Raw genomic sequence first — 16,712 nt, 5'->3', positions numbered from 1 at the left:
TCACCCCTTCTCTGAGGATGGAGAGATGCACGCAGTTTTGGAGAAGCTTCCTGCCTATAAAATGTGTAGGAGTTTGCACTCATAAGCTGTCCCGTGTCTCCCAGGACCTGCAGGTAGAACCGTGAGCTTCCTTAAGGTGCCTACCACAGCCTCTTCTTGAATTGGATGGGGGATAAGGACAGAGGCCCCTTCTTATTGCTCATCTTATATGCATACCATACAGTATGGAGGTGAGAACTGCCTAGATCTTTATATTACTGTACTATCTGTGTATTTCCATCTCTCTCTGTCTGTCTCACCTAGGGCGTGCAGGTGCGTGTTCGGATTTACTCCATCTTTCCTGTCCTTGGTACCCAGGCCCAAGTATTCTCAATGCAGTGCTCTGGTACAAGGATTCTAAGAAGGCGAGCCTTACCTGACATGGACAAGTGCTGAGTGCTCTTAGATTACCCTTTTCTCCCATTCACTTATTTATTTGATAAAATATGTATTGAGTGGCTTCTGGGTGTTGGAGATGCAGTGGCTTTACTGTATAGGGGATTTGTGTGAGAATAAACATCTTTATTATCATTGTGTCTGCATGCTCAGCGTGCAAGGAAATAAGCCTTGTGTTTCATCCTTTCTGTGCACAGAAAGGTGAATCTTCTTTTTAGTGGACCACTGGAAGCATATGGAAGAGAAGATTTCATCATTATCTGTTATGTACACATCTAGTGTGTCAGGACGGGCCTTGTCATTGCAGACAGGCGGAGGTGCTTGCACGTGTTTGCACACACCCTGTTCCCGTATCTGAGTCTTCCAATTGGCTCTCTCCCTCATATTCATTGCTTGTAGATGCCGGGCTTTCTGAACCCATCATCTATATGCCCAGGTCTAAGAAAAGTGTGCATTGTGATCATGTAGGAGGACTGTTCAGCATTACATCACTTCCCTCAGATTTGGTCACTCTTGCAGGAGTTATTTAGGGAACATTTACTGTGTGCCAACCACTATGCTGGTTGCTAGAAAAACTATGGTAAATGTAATAGACAGCATTGGATGTTTGGCTTTGTGGGCACATATAGGAGTTTCTTAGAAACTCTTCTTATGTTCTTGTTCTCCATCCACCTTTTGACTACATATATGTTTGGGTGTAGAGAGAGGCAGAAGGTATTGTGCCAGAGTCCAGAGTTGCTTATTAGCAGCATATTTTGTCTCCTGGAAATGAGGGGACAGTCCAATGAGTTACGCTATCTAGGATCAATCTTCAAGAGAAAAGAGGGAGGGGATGGAGAATGCAGATTTAGTCTAGCATTTTTAGGTGGCCTTAGCAGTATTCTCCAGTGCACTCTCCATTTCAGCTAGGCTGATCTATTCATTCCTACCTTTCTTAGTGCCTTTGCCCATTGCCCATCACAGATTTATGATTTCAGGTCAGCATAGCAATACAGTATTACAGTTGGAGAGAGAGAGAGAAAGAGTGTGATAGAAAAAGACACACTAGATTTCAGTCTTATTTCTCAAGTTCTTAAACAGATGGGACTTGTCGTTCTCTCCCAACTTTGCCTAATATACTCTACAGAAAAGACTCAACTTGTTTAATATGTGCCCTGTAACTTTTTGTGTACTCTAAAACCCCATTTCGGTGACTGCTCAGCTTCTTATTTTTCTCAGACTTTATATCTTTCTTGATACACAGGGCCAGCAGCATCAGCGTTCCCTGGGACCTTGTTAGAAAATCAAATGGTCACGTCCCACCTTAGACTTAGGGAATCAGAAAATCGGGGGTGGAGTCGGGTAGGGGGCCCAGCAGTCTGTGTTTTAATAAGCCCTCCAGGCGATTCTGATGCACGGTGAACTTGGAGAACCACTGGTTTAAATGGCTTTAATAGAGATTTCTGTGTTCCACAGGATGATTTTTTTTTTCCCCCACAGGATGATTTTTAAGAGTCAAAATTTCCTTATGTGTAAACTGCCCTTTTAGTCTCCTTTGATTGTTTTAAATTTAATAGACTTTTTTTTTGAGCGATTTTAGGTTTACAGAAAAATTGAGCAGAAAGTATAGAGTTATCATGTACTCCTCCCACCCCAGTTTCTTCTATTACTAACATCTTGCAGTTAATATAATGCACTTGTTACAATTGATGGGCCAATATTGATACATTATTATTAACTAGAGTCCATAGTTTACATTAGGGCTCCCTTTTTGTGTTTTATAGTCCATGGGGTAGATGAATGTATAATGACATGTGTCCACTATTAGAATATCATAGAGTATCTTCACTACCCTAAAAATCCTGTGTTCTGCCTGTTCTTTACTCCCTTCTCCCACACCCCTGGCAAACACTGATCGTTTTACTGTCTCCACAGTTTTGCCTTTTCCAGAATGTCGTATAGTTGGAATCATACAGTATGTAGCCTTTTCAGGATGGCTTCTTTTAGAACGCCTCCATATCTTTTCATGGCTTGATAGCTCATTTATTTTTATCACTGAATAACATTCTATTGTCTGGATGTACCTACTGAAGAACATCTTGGTTTTTCCCAGTTTTGGCAATTATGAGTAAAGCTGCTACAAGGATCTGTGTTCAGGTTTTTGTGTGGATGTAAGTTTTCAAACCATTTGGGTAAATACCAAGGAGCGTGATTGCTGAATCATATAGTAAGAGTATGTTTAGTTTTGTAAGAAATTGTCAGTCTTCCAAAGTGAGTGTTCTATTTTGCATTCCCACCAACAATGAATGAGAGTTCCTGTTGCTCCACATCCTCCTCAGCATTTGGTGTCAGTGTTTTGGATTTTAGCCATTTTAACCTGATGTTGAACATCTTTCCTTATGCTTATTTACCATCTGTATATTTTCTTTGGTTAGGTTCAGATATTTTGCCCATTTTATAATTGTGTTGTTTGTTTTCTTACTGAATTTTAAGAGTTCTTGGGAAATCCTTGGCGGTCCAGTGGTTAGGACTCCACTCTTTCACTGCCGAGGGCCTGGGTTCAATCCCTGGTTGGGGAACTAAGATCCCACAAGCTGTGCAACACAACCAAAACAAATTTTTTAAAGAGTTCTTTGTATATTTTGGGTACCAGTCCCTTATCAGGTATGTCTTTTGCAAATATTTTCTCCTATATGTGTCTGTTGAAAAGACTGTCCTTTCTTCATTGAATTGCCTTTTGTTCTTTGTCAAAGATCAGTTGACTGTGTTTGTGTGGGTTTATTTCTGGGCTCTTTAGGCTGTTTTATTGATCAGTTTGTCTTTTCTTCCACCAATACCACACTGTCTTAATTACTGTAGCTTTTTTTTAAAATTAATTCATTAATTAATTTTATTCATTGTGTTGGGTCTTTGTTGCTGTGCACGGGCTTTCTTTTAGTTGCAGTGAGTGGGGGCTGCTCTTCATTGTGGTGTGCCAGCTCTTCATTGCTGTGGCTTCTCTTGTTGCAGAGCACAGGCTCTAGGTGCGCGGGCTTCAGTAGTTGCAGCACATGGGCTCAATAGTTTTGGCTCATGGGCTCTAAAGCACAATAGTTGTGGTGCACGGGCTTAGTTGCTCCATGCACGGCATGTGGGATTTTCCTGGAGCAGGGATTGAACCCGGCATTGGCAGGCAGATTCTTAACCACTGCACCACCTAGGAAGCCCCACTGTAGCTTCTTAATAAGGCTTGAAGTTGGGTAATGTCAGTGCTCCGACTTTGTTCTCCTCCTTCAATATTGTGTCAGATATTCTGACTTTTGCCCTTCCGTATAAACTTTAGAATCAGTTTGTTGATATCCACAAAATAACTTTCTGGGATTTTGATTGGGATTGCATTGAATCTATAGGTCAAGTTGGGAAGAACTGATGTCTTGACAATACTGAATCTTCCTATCTGTGTGCATGGAATATGTCTCCATTTATTTAGATCTTTGATTTCTTTATCACATAGATCTTGTACCCATTTTATTAGATTTATACCTAATTATTTCATTATTTGGTGCTAATGTAAATGGCACTGTGTTTAATTTTTTTATTTTACGGAATATTACTCATCCATAAAAAGAAATGAAATTGAGTTATTTGTAGTGAGGTGGGTGGACCTAGAGTCTGTCATACAGAGTGAAGTAAACCAGAAGGAGTAAAACAAATACCGTATGCTAACTCATATATATGGAATCTGAAAAAATGGTACTGATGAACCCAGTGACAGGGCAAGAATAAAGATGCAGAGAACGGACTTAAGGACACGGGGGTGGGAGGTGAAGAGGAAGCTGGGACGAAGTGAGAGAATAGCATTGTCATATATATACTACCAACTGTAAAACAGATAGCTAGTGGGAAGCTGCTGCATAACACAGGGAGATCACCTCGATGATGGGTGATGACTTAGAGGGGTGGGATAGGGAGGTTGGAAGGAGTTGCGGGAGAGAGGGGATATGGGGCTATATGTATAAATACAGCTGATTCATTTTGTTGTACAGCAAAAAGTGGCACAACTGTGTAAAGCAATTATATTCCAATAAAGAGATTAATTTTTTTTTTATTTTACAGTTTTATTTTGGCCAAACGTAGATGTGTGATTCTAGAGCTAAGACTTAGCACTGCCCTCAAAGAGTTTATAATCCTTGGTGGGTGGGGTGAGGGAATAGCTTGATCCTCACATTTTATAAATGTGAAAACTGAAATTGAGAGAGGCAGAGGAGGAAGGGACACAGTCAGGACTGGGTTTCCTGACAACCAGTCCTGAACTCTTTCCTTCTCTCCAGTCCTTTATGTGTATTTTCCTACTGTGCTAGGGATTTACATCTCACTTCATCAGTTGAGATTTTGATATTGGGGCATCTGTTTAGGAAAACACTGCCAAGTTCTCTATGAGAGTGGTGTAGAAAGAGACTCATGACATGATCTATTCCTAGATGACATGCATTGTGGAGAGGCATCCTGCCCTCCAAGCCTGATGACTTTTTGGGAATCACTAATGTTGTTATGGTTCTCTGATGAGTGTTTCTATAGCCACAATCTCCAATCAAAAAGGTTTATTATAAGCTCTTTCAACTACCCCAGAGTGGCAGTTCGTGGTACAGGCAAGAAAGATAGGTTCCTCCAGCTAATGTTGGAGATTCCCCAGGCTAGAAGGAGCAGTGATCTCTGGTCATTTAGTCCTCCCCAAAACAGTGCATTTTACAGCTCTAATGGCATTGTGCTTTTAATTTGAAATTCCAGTTGTTCATTGCTGATATGCAAGAAAGTAGTTGACTTTTGTATGTTAACCTTGTATCCTACAAGCTTGCTAGAGCTGCTCATTAGTTCCAGGAGTTTTTTCTATGTAGACAGTCATGTCATCTGTGAACAAATGACAGAGACAGTTTTATTGCTTCCTTCCCAAACTGTATACCTTTTGTTTCCTTTAGTTGTTATTGCATTATTTGGGACTTCTAGTACAATGCTGAATAGGAGTTGTGAGCACAGAGATCCTTGTCTTATTCCTGGTCTTAGCAGGAAAGCATCTAGTTTCTTACCATTAAGTGAAATGTTAGCTCTAGTTGAGGAAGTTCCCCTTCATTCCTGCTTTGCTGAGAGGTTTTATCATGAGTGGATGTTGGATTTCTGTCAAAAGCTTTTTTTTTTTTTGCATTGATTGATATGTTCATATGATTTTTCTTCTTTAGCCCTGTTGATGTGATGCATTATACTAATTGATTTTTTAAAATATTGGACCTGCCTTGCATGCCTAAAATAAATCATACTTGGTCATGGCATATAACTCTTTTTTTATACATTGTTGGATTTGATCTGCTAATATTTTGTTGAGGATTTTTGCAACTATGCTCATGAGAGATATTGGTCTGTAGTTTTCCATTCTTGTAATGTCTTTGTCTTATTTTGGTATTAAGATAATGCTCGTCTCATACAACGAGTTAGGAAGTATTCTCTATGCTTCTATTTTTGAAAGGGATTGTGGGGAATTGATATAATGTCTTTTTAAAAATGTTTGGTAGGATTCACTAGTGATCCCATCTGGGTTTGGTGCTTTCTGTTTTGGAAGGTTATTAGTGATTCGACTTATTTAATAGATATAAGCATATTCACTGATCTATTTCTCTTTGTGTGAGTTTTTTATTATTGTGTGTGAGATTGTATTTTTCAAGGTATTGGTCCATTTCATCTAGGTTACCATATTTGTGAGCACAGATTTTTCTAATAATATTCCTTTATTATCTTTTGTAATGATGGTTCCTGTTTCATTTTTGACACTATTAATTTGTATCTTCTCTCTCTTTTTCTTAGTTAACCTGGCTAGAGGCTTATTAATTTTATTGATCTGTTAAAAGAGACAACTCTTGGTTTTGTTAATTTATTTTATTGGTTTCTTGTCTTCAGTTTTGTTGATTTCTGCTCTAATTTTTATTATTTATTTTCTTGTGCTTACTTTGGGTTTAATTTGCCCTTCTTTTTCTAGTTGCATAAGGTGGAAGCTTAGAGGATTGATTTTAGATCTTTCTTCTTTTCTAATATATGCATTCAATGCTATAAATTTCTCTCTAAGCACTGGTTTTGCTGCTTCTCACAAATTTTGATTTTAAATTTTCATTTACTTCAAAATGTTTATTAACTTCTCTTGTGACTTATTCTTTGACCCATGTGTTATTTTGAAGTGTGTCGTTTAACCTCTAAGTATTTTGGGGTTTTCCAACTACCTTTCTGATGTTGATTTCTAGTTTAATTCCATTATGATCTGAGAGCAAACTTTGCATGATTTCTGGGGTTTTTTTTTAATTGTTAAGGTGTATTTCAGGGCCCAGAATGTCATCTGTCTTTGTGAATGATCCATGTGAGCTTAAGAAGAATGTGTATTCTGCTGCTGCTGTTAGATGAAGGATTCTGTATTTGCCAGTTTGATCCAGTTGATGCTGTTTAGTTCAACTATGTCTTTACTGATTTTCTGATTCTTGATATGTCCATTTCTAGTACAGGGGCATTGAAGTCTCCAACTATAATGGTGGGTTCATCTATTTCTCTTTGCCGTTCTATCAGTTTTTGCCTCATGTATTTTTATGCTCTGTTGTTAGGCACATACGCATTAAGGATTATTATAGCTTCTTAGAGAACTGATCCCTTTATCATTTTGTAATGTACCTCTTTATCCCCAATAATTTGCCTTGCTCTGAAGTTAGCTTTTTCTGAGATTAGTATAGTTACTCTAGCTTCCTTTTAATTAGTGTTAGCATGTTTTCTTATAGACAACGTAGTTGGGTATGGTATTTTTATCTACTGTGACAGTCTCTGTCTTTTAAGTGGTAAATTTAGACTGTTGATGTTTAAAGTGATATGTTGAGTCCACATTATCTGCCATATTTGTTACTGTTTCCTATTCATTGCCCTTATTGTTTTCTTATTTTATCTTCCACTCTTTCTTTGCCTTCTAGTTTTAATTGAGCATTATGTATAAGTCCATTTTTTCTCCTTTCAGCATATTAATTATACTTCTTTTCTTTCCTTTTTCTTCAAACTTTTTTTAGTGGTTGCCCTTATGTTTGCAATATACATTTACAATTAATCCAAGTCTTCTTTCAAATAACACAATTCTACTTCGTAGTAATGCAAGTGCCTTATTTTCAGAATATTCCCACTTCCTCCCTCCTGTCCCATATAACATTCCTGTCTTTCATTTCACTTATCCATAAGCTATCATCACTGAATATTGTTGCTGTTATTATTTTGCACAAACTGTTGTCTGTTAGATCAATTAAGAATTAAAAAATATTTTATTTTACCTTAATTTATTCTTTCTCTAGCGCTCTTGCTTCCTTTTAGTAGATATGCGTTTCTGACCTCTATCATTTTTCTTTTTTCTAAAGAATTTCTTTTAACATTTCCTGCAAGGCAGTTCTACTGCCAACAAATTCACTCAATTTTTGCTTTTCTGAAAAAAGTCTTTATTTCTCATTCAGTTTTGAAAGATAATTTATCTGGATTCAGTATTCTTGATTGGTGGTTCTTTTCAATACTTCATATTTTTCACTCTTCTCTCTTCTTGATTGCATAGTTTCTGAAGAGAAGTCTGATGTAATTCTTATCTTTGCTCTTCTGTAGGTAAGGTGTTTTTTCCTCTGGCTACTTCCAAGACTTTGTCTTTGATTTTATGCAGTTTGGGTATGTCTAGTTGTAGTATGTGTGTGTGTGTGTGTGTATATATATATATATTTATCCTCCATGTTCTCTGAGCTTTCTGGACCTGTGGTTTGGTGCCTGTTGTTAATTTTAGGAAAGTCTCAGTCATTATTGCTTGAAATATTTCTTTTGTAGCTTTTCTTCTTCTTTTGTTATTCCCATTATGCATATGTTAGCCCTTTTGTAATTGTCCCACAGTTCTTGATAGTCTTAATTTTTTCATTCTTTTTTTCTCTTGGCATTTCAGTTTTAGAAGTTTCTACTGACATTTCTTCAAGCTTGCTGATCCTTTTCCTCTGCTGTGTTTCATCTATTGATGCACCTATCAAAGACATTCTTAGTCTTTTTTTTTCTTATAGCGTTTTTCATTTCTAGTATTTCCTTTTGATTTTTTCTTATACTTTCCATCCTTCTGTTTACATTACCCATCTGTTCTTGCATGTCGTCCACCTTTTCCATTAACGCCCTTAGCATATTAATCATAGTTATTTTAAATTGCTCTTCTGGAAATTCCAGCATTCCTTCCTTATCTGACTCTGGTCCTGATGCTTGCTCTGTCTCTCCACGCTATGTTTTTTTTTTTTTTCCCCTGGTCTTTTAGCATGCCTTATAACTTTATTTTTTTGAAATCTGGACATGATATACTGGGTAAAAGCAACTAAGGTAAATAGGCCTTTAGTGTGAGATATTATGTTTATCTGGATAGGGATTAGGATATGTTTACTGTTTGCTGTATCTGTATGTGTCAGAGGCTAAACATTTTCTCTAATGTCTTTGTTTTTCTCTCTCCTATGTGTTTGGGTTTTGCAGTTCTTACAGTTGTGTTCTCCTGTTATTCATGAGCCCTGTTGATGTGTTAGTAAGGCGTGAGGGAAGGGACGTGTTCTGTAGTCCTATGATTAGGTTTCAGTCTTTTATAGTAAGCCTGTGCCCCCTTGGTTGTGAACTTCACAAGTGCTTCTCAGTTTTCTTTTCTTTTTTTTTTTTTTCTCCTTTATGTGGGACAGGAGGGCTGGAGGGAGCTAGAATTCCGTTTTCTTTTCCCCTAAGTTGGTTAGGCACTGGTAAAATAGTTTCTCTTGAGGGCCAGCCTTGTTAAAAAGAACAGAATGCCCTGTTCTTTTTCCTGCCCCTACTGGAAGCATAAGGGGATTTTATTCTGATCTTCCCTGTGAGAACATATTAGGGCTCCTGGAGGTAAAAGTCATAGAAGTGTATGGTGCCCCTAAGACCGGGCCTTTTCGAGTTCTTAACTCTCAAATTTGTCCACACTAAGCCTCCAGCTGTTCTTCAATTACAATTTAGGTTCTCCTACCCTGGCACTGGTTCTCAAAGAGGGTTCCACTAGTGTAAGTTATGATTCTCAGTATCCACCTGTCTGTCTCCCTAAGTTTGGGGACAGTAGTTTGCCCTGTAATCTGAGTTCTCTGATGAATCTAAGGAGAGTTGTTGATTTTCAGTTTGTTCAAATTTTTTCATTGTGAGGATGACAGTGAGGACTTCCAAGCTCCTTACATGCTTGACCAGAAATCAGAAATCCTCCTTTGATTTTTACTTAAATATGTGCATCCACCTTTTTTAATTACTTTTACCAATGATGACACAGATTTGTTCCCTTTCTGTTTCTTTCACTTCATTTTACTGCATACATTTCCTGATGCAAAAAGTTATTTATTTTCGTACATATGAATTAATCCATTTTATATTTTTTCATGGTCAGAAATAACTTTGTCTGTTTACCACACCTGGGATGAATATACTATTCTGTGTTCTTTTTAAAACCAATCCTAAAAACCCATTTGGGATTTATTGCAGTGTAGTATATGTTGTAATTGTATATTGTTTTTCATTTTGATATCTAGCAGTCCCTGAACTGTTTACTAAAAAGTGATTGATTCTTTCCTTATATTTGTGTTGCTTCTGGTTTATCAGCTATTAAGTTCTTATACTAGTGTGTTCCTGTTGATAGAGTCTCTATTCTTAATCCAATACCATAAAGTTTTGATGATTGTTTCTTTGTAGAAGATTAAAATCTGACAGATTGTGCTTGCCATACTTACATTTAAGAAAATATATACACTAGTATCCTTGCCTGCTTATTCTTCTAGGTGAAGTTCACTATCAATCTTTCAAGTTATCTAAAGGATGCCATTGGGACTCTAGATTAATACATAGTTGTAATACAATTCAAATTAGTGTCTGTTTTGTTCTTACTGTATTTAGACTTCTATCCAAGAGCATGATACATCTTTGTTGATTTATGTCATTCTTTTTTCCTCCTCTTGGATTTTATAAATTTTAAAGTAATATCGTTTCAAGTTTATGTCTCTATCATAAATAAATTATCGTATTTTCTAGTTCTATGGTAGTACATGGGAATGCAATGTTTTTTGTCTGTACGCCTTATAATTTCTGAATTCATTTATTACCATTAGTTATTTTTAGTTAATATTCTTAGAGTTGTATAGATACGTGTTCATGCAATTCAAAGATCAGAATATATTCCTTTCTCGTATACGTTCTTCACTATTTTCCTCTTAAAGTTTTCTTTTATCATGTTAAATATAATAGGCAACAAGAGGCATCATTGTCTTCCTGTATTAAGGGAGAATGAGATTTTGCTTCTTGGTTTTAATTTGACTGTTCTGTGTCATGTCAAGAAACAAATTTTCCACCGGGAATATTTTTTAAACTATTTTAATCTGGAATAAATATAAATTTAAAAAATCTGTTCTTGACATCTGTTGAGATAATTATGGCCTTTAAAATTTTATCTGTTGGACTTCCTAGGTGGCGCAGTGGTAAAGAATCCACCTGCCAAGGCAGGGGACACGGGTTCGAGCCCTGCCCTGGGAAGATTCCACATGCCACAGAGCAACTAAGCCCGTGTGCCACAACTATTGAGCCCATGTGCCACAACCATTGAAGCCCACGCGCCTAGGGCCCGTGCTCCACAACAACAGAAGCCACTACAATGAGGAGCCTACACACCACAATGAAGAGTAGCCCCCACTCGCAGCAACTAGAGAAAGCCAGTGTGCAGCAACAAAGACTCAGCACAGCCAATAAATAAATAAAATAAATAAATTAAAAAAAATTTATCTGTTAATCTGATAAGTGATAGTGACAATTTCCCTTGTGATATCAGTCTTGTGTTCTTAGAATAAACTCTCCTTATTTATAGTAGGCACATCTTTCAATGTAATGCTATATTTCAATTTCTTAAAGTTTATTTCAGTGTTTTACTGATATATTCTAAAGTGAAAGTGATCTATAAAATTTGAGTGGTGTCTTTGTCAGGCCTGGTGCTTCTCTAGCCATCTTATTTGTCACTCTCTTGGAAGCCTTTCTGTCAGGATGTTATCATATCTGAAGAATCTCTGAGGGAATTCCCTGGCAGTCTAGTGATTAGGACTTATTGCAGGGGCCTGGGTTTGATCCCTGGTTGGGGAACTAAGATCCAGCAAGCTGTGTAGCAAGGCCAAAAAAAAAAAGAAATCTCTGAGATAAAACCAGATAAATGCTAAGGGAAGATCGCATATTGTTGTTTCAATTTTAATTTCTCTGAATTTTTAAAGTCCCTTTTCCCCTTTTCATTAATAAATTATCTAGTTACCAATATCTTTTGCCCTTTCATTCATTGATTCGATCTTTTAAAATTTTTATTTATTTATTTATGTATTTATTTTTATTTATTGGCTGCATTGGGTCTTCATTGCTGCACGTGGGCTTTCTGTAGTTGCAGAGAGCGGGGGCTGCTCTTCATTTCAGTGCATAGGCTTCTTATTGTGGTGGTTTCTCTTGTGGAGCACAGGCTCTAGGCGTATGGGCTTCAGTAGTTGCAGCGTGTGGGCTCAGTAGTCGTGGCGCTCGGGCTTAGTTGCTCCGCAGCATGTGGAATCTTCCTGGACGTGGACTAGAACCCGTGTCTCCTGCATTGGCCGGCAGATTCTTAACCACTGCGCCACCAGGGACGCCCCAGGATTCAATTTTAATGATTTGAACAATCTCTTTATATATCAAGGCTATTTCTCCTTTAGAAAAATATTTATAGGAAATATTAGTTTGTGGTTTGCTTCACTTCCACTTCCTTCATCTGTCAACACGGTCTCATCTGATTGGTTTGTCCCCTTCTTCCTTCTTACCAATCATGAGTGTTGCCCAAGTAAGGTTTCTCCTTTCTGTGTTCTTTCTCTCCTTTAACAGTTCTCAAAGAGCGGTCTGGGCTTCCTGGGGCCTTTTTGTGGGGTCTGCAAAGTCAAAACTATTTTCGTATTAAGACCTTCTTTGCCTTTTTCATTCTTATTTTCTCATGAATATGCAGTGGAGCTTTCTAGAGGCTGTATGGCAGGTGCTGATGTCATTGCTCTGATGGCTAATGGAATATGTGTCCTTTTAAGGCAGACATTAAAAAGATTTGTGCGAATTCCCTGGTGGTCCAGTGGTTAGGACTCTGCACTTCCACTGCAGGGGGCCTAGGTTCAAACCCTGGTCAGGGAACTAAAATCTTGCAAACTGTGTGGTGTGGCAAAGAAGGAAAGAAAAAAGGAAGGAAGGAAGGAAGGAAGGAAGGAAAAGGAAGGAAGAAAGAAAGAAAGAAAGAAATGCAAGAATAAAAAAAAATTAAAAAAGAAAAGATTTGCAAAATGCCTCTCACTAATTTTGTTTTGGAAAATATAGATTTTTTTTTCAAAAGTTAATGTTAACATATGGGTTGAGTATTGTTATATTTAAATACATTAATATTTATTTTAAACATTTCTGTGTGTTGATTTTTAATTCAGTAAATATCTATAGATAGAACCCATATAAATAAAAGCTCTTTAGGTCCTTCAATAATTTTGGTGACTAAAGGGATTTTGAGACCAAAAAGTTTGAGAATTGCTGTCCTCATACTGCCTGCCCTGAGTCTTATCTTTTCTCATATCTCCTACTTGTCTGTGAGGATGATTCCAAGATGAAGACCACACTGTGAGAAGAAGCACTATTGTTTCCTCCTGGGACTTTTTACTTGAAATCTTGACAGGTAGAGAAGGAACTGGGCTAAGGATTGGCCCAAACCTCTGAAATAAGGCACCTCAGAGACTACTATCCAAGATTTGCATTTCATTTCTTCCTCTCAAAATAAAGCAACTAAAACTGGTATTGGAGTATAAACTAGATTATTTACTGAGCTCTCTCTTTGTGTCAGGCACTTAGGAACACAGATTTAAGTCACCCTGTCCTCAAGCAGCTCAAAGTATAGTGGGTAGAAAAAGGGTGATTTTACGTATGTGCCAGTTCTTATCACCTTCAGTATTATACCTAGGATTGACTTAATGTTCTTTCTTTTAAGTGAAAAGACAATACTCATATTTTGGTAAATGGTATAATGCCTCTCTTAACCCTTTCTACCTCTTGCATCCTCCCTTTTCCACATTTGTGGTGTCTGGAATATATTACTTACACAGAATGCCATGTGCAGGTCAACAGTTATCGTTCTTGAGCCAAAATAAGAAATAGAAAAATTTATTGCTTCTTTGTGCTTATTAGCATTGGAATATGAGATATACTTTATATTTTTATTTGAAGGGTCATGTGTATCAGCCTACCCATTGGTTTATACATTTGTTTTTGCCAAATGGGCTGGTTGAGATGGAGGTATCAATTTATTTGTATAAACACCTGTTGCTGTCACTAGTTAAACAAGGTGCTAGTATGCCATACCACAAATTAAGTACCATCCCACCCCATCCTCACCTGGATCTTTCAGTGCAACTGTTGGGAATATGCACTCCTCCTCCCCTTTTCTCCACTTCCTCCTCCATCCCCAATCACCTACATTGAAACTGGAAGTAGTGGCCTTCCCTGGTGGTGCAATGGTTAAGAATCCACTTGCCAGTGCAGGGGACACGGGTTCGATTCCTGCTCCGGAAACATCCCACATGCCGCGAAGCAACTGAGCCCGTGTGCCACAACTGTTGAGCCTGCACTCTGGAGCCCAAAAGCCACAGCTACTGAGCCTGTGCACCGTAACTACTGAAGCCCGTGTGCCTAGAGCCCCTGCTCCGCAGCAAGAGAAGCCACTGCAATGAGAAGTCCAAGCACTGCAACAAAGAGTAGCCCACACTCGCTGCATCTAGAGAAAGCCTGCACGCAGCAATGAAGACCCAACGCAGCCAAAAAAAAAAGAAAGAAAAAGAAAAAAAAAAAAAAAAAGAAACTGGAAGTAGCAAACTGCCTTCCTAGCCCTTTCATCCTCTCTCTTCCAGTCCACTGCTGCCACACTTACCTCCTAAAATTATCATGTTGCTCCTCAAAAACTGCAGTGACTCCATTGGCTTCCCATCCATTTGCTCACATACAGCTACCCTGTCGTCTAGTCAGGCACAAATGCCAGCCTCATCTTCATCTTTGGCCATTTTGTTTCCTGGTCCTGGAATACCTTCTTTCTTCCATGAAGCCTTCTCTGCAATCTCCCTTCCATTTTCTAAATGCCAATTTCACTTTTATTCGAACAGTTTAACACTTAGCTGTTGTGTAATTGCATTATGTGAAAGTTTCCTCCCCAACTAGATCATAAATTCCTTGAGAGCAATGACAGGGCAACAGACACTTTTTGTATCCTTAATCCTCTGCCCTCATAGTACAAGGCATAGATTTATTAAGTGTTGGCTATATAAATATGTTGATTGGCTGTTAACCCTTCCTCCCCAACTAGAATCCTCCTTAATAAGCATTTATTGAATACCTTCTCTGGAACAACACTGGAGTTGTTGAGACAACAGAAATGAGAAGGACATGGTGCAGTCACAAGACTCAAGTGGAAGAGATTATGCAATCAGCATAGATGTCTGAACAAAGAGGGTGTTGAAGGAAAGCCTGTTTGAGCTGGCCCTAGATGGATTGAAGGGGATTTCACCAGGCTAAAAAGAGGATGGGGGCTGGATGGGATTTCAGATAGAATATCTGGCCTGAGCAAAGGCATGGAGGTGTAAAAGTACATGGCCTATGTGGAGTATAACAAATCTATGGCAGGAGATGTCTGTCTGGGTAGATGGGATCTGGGTTTGATGGGGCTCTGAATGCCATGCAAAGAAATGTAAACTTGACCCAAAAGGCAGTGGGGAACCAGCTGATGATTTTAAGCAAGAAGGTGACAGAAGGCACTGTAAGTGTCAGGTACGTAATGCAGATATCAACCAAACTACATTTTTCCCTGTTTGCCCTCCCCCATAGCCCTCCATTGTACGACCAGTCCTGTAGTGATCCACTAGTTGGGATGATAAGTCAAATCGTGTTGCTTTGTTACTGCTCTACCCTAAATTCTGGCTACCTCAGGCTTGTGACCATCCAGAGGTTTGATTTATTCCAGATGTGCCATTCTCTGGACTCACATGTCATAGTGAAGCCCCAAAGTGTGATGGAAAGAGCAATAGGCTTGGAGTTCAACTGAATGCAGGATCAAATCTCAACTTGGAGGAACTTTGAATTATTTTCTCATATTCTGCTGCTTTAACTTTTTCTCTGGAGCTTTTTTATCTCTGCAGAATAAAACCAAAGACTACCAGAATGGGTTATCCACGGGCAAAATACCACTTTGAGTTTCACTGATTATGTTTATTTTCTTTGTTGAACTCCAATTTGTTGCATCTGTTTTGCTTGATCTGCTTGCTGCTTCTAGTTTTCTTTGGTTGACCCTTTATTTCTATGTACTTATTAAGGAAGCACTTTATAACCCAAACACTGGACCAGATAGCTGCTCCACGAAATGTTTGAAATGAGGCAGCTCAATTTAGCTGGATTGTTCTGTGTCAGTGGGTTACAGGAAGGAGTTTGTAAGGTCCCTGTGGGGAAACGGAAAAGTTTTCCAGCTTCTCCTTTGTTGAGTCTTCATCTTGTAGCGTCATTATTTTGTTTTAATGAATTCCCAGAAAAATAGGTACACCCTCTGAAAATATGACTACAGGACATGTTCCAAAGCCAAATATAAATTATATTTAGACTCTCCATACTTTTTCTTCCCGTGATTTGTGTGGCTAATGTAGAGTTGCAGCAACTGTGTATTTTAAATCATTTCCTGAATGAAACATGTAACCAGTGAAGAAAGAGGGAAAGGATCCTGCATCGTTTTGCACATTTTCTTGCCTACTTTCAGTGCTGGTCACTGGAATTCATGGGCATTGGATGAATTTAAACAGAAAGAAAATCTCTTGAGTTCTTCTCATCAGCTAAAATGGTGCTCATTTTCTGTTAAGATTTCTAGAAACCTGGAAATCCTACTCTTAAGGTTGAATGCTTTTATAGGTTTGTTGAACATAGTAAGTCCCAGAGCTAGACAAATATTAGGTGCAGATATTGACTGTGATGCCACCTACATTTAAAAGGGAAAGTTGAGGGCTTCCTAGGTGGCACAGTGGTTGGGAATCCACCTGCCAATGCAGAGGACATGAGTTCAATCCCTGCTCCTGGAAGATCCCACATGCCGTGGAGCAGCTAAGCCTGTGCGCCAAAAAAAAAAAAAAAAAAGAGAAAAGGGAAAGTTGATGTGAGGGATGAGGGCAAGGAGCATGCCTTGTTTGGATTTTATTATCCGTGTTTAA

At 38.4% G+C, this 16,712-nt stretch overlaps 1 protein-coding gene and 1 non-coding gene across 6 annotated transcripts in view; both read left to right on the top strand.

Moving 5' to 3' along the window:
• CLCN5 (chloride voltage-gated channel 5) overlaps positions 1-16,712 on the top strand; it is a 141,434-nt gene that overhangs the window by 73,867 nt on the left and 50,855 nt on the right. The window lies entirely within an intron of this gene.
• On the top strand, positions 12,558-12,630 carry TRNAG-UCC (transfer RNA glycine (anticodon UCC)). The gene has a single exon. It is a non-coding gene; the product is annotated as a tRNA-Gly (tRNA).

This window comes from Hippopotamus amphibius, chromosome X (assembly GCF_030028045.1).
Source record: "Hippopotamus amphibius kiboko isolate mHipAmp2 chromosome X, mHipAmp2.hap2, whole genome shotgun sequence".
Lineage (NCBI taxonomy): Eukaryota > Metazoa > Chordata > Mammalia > Artiodactyla > Hippopotamidae > Hippopotamus > Hippopotamus amphibius.
Note: the sequence above shows the minus strand (reverse complement) of the source record. Positions and strands in the feature narration are given on the sequence as shown.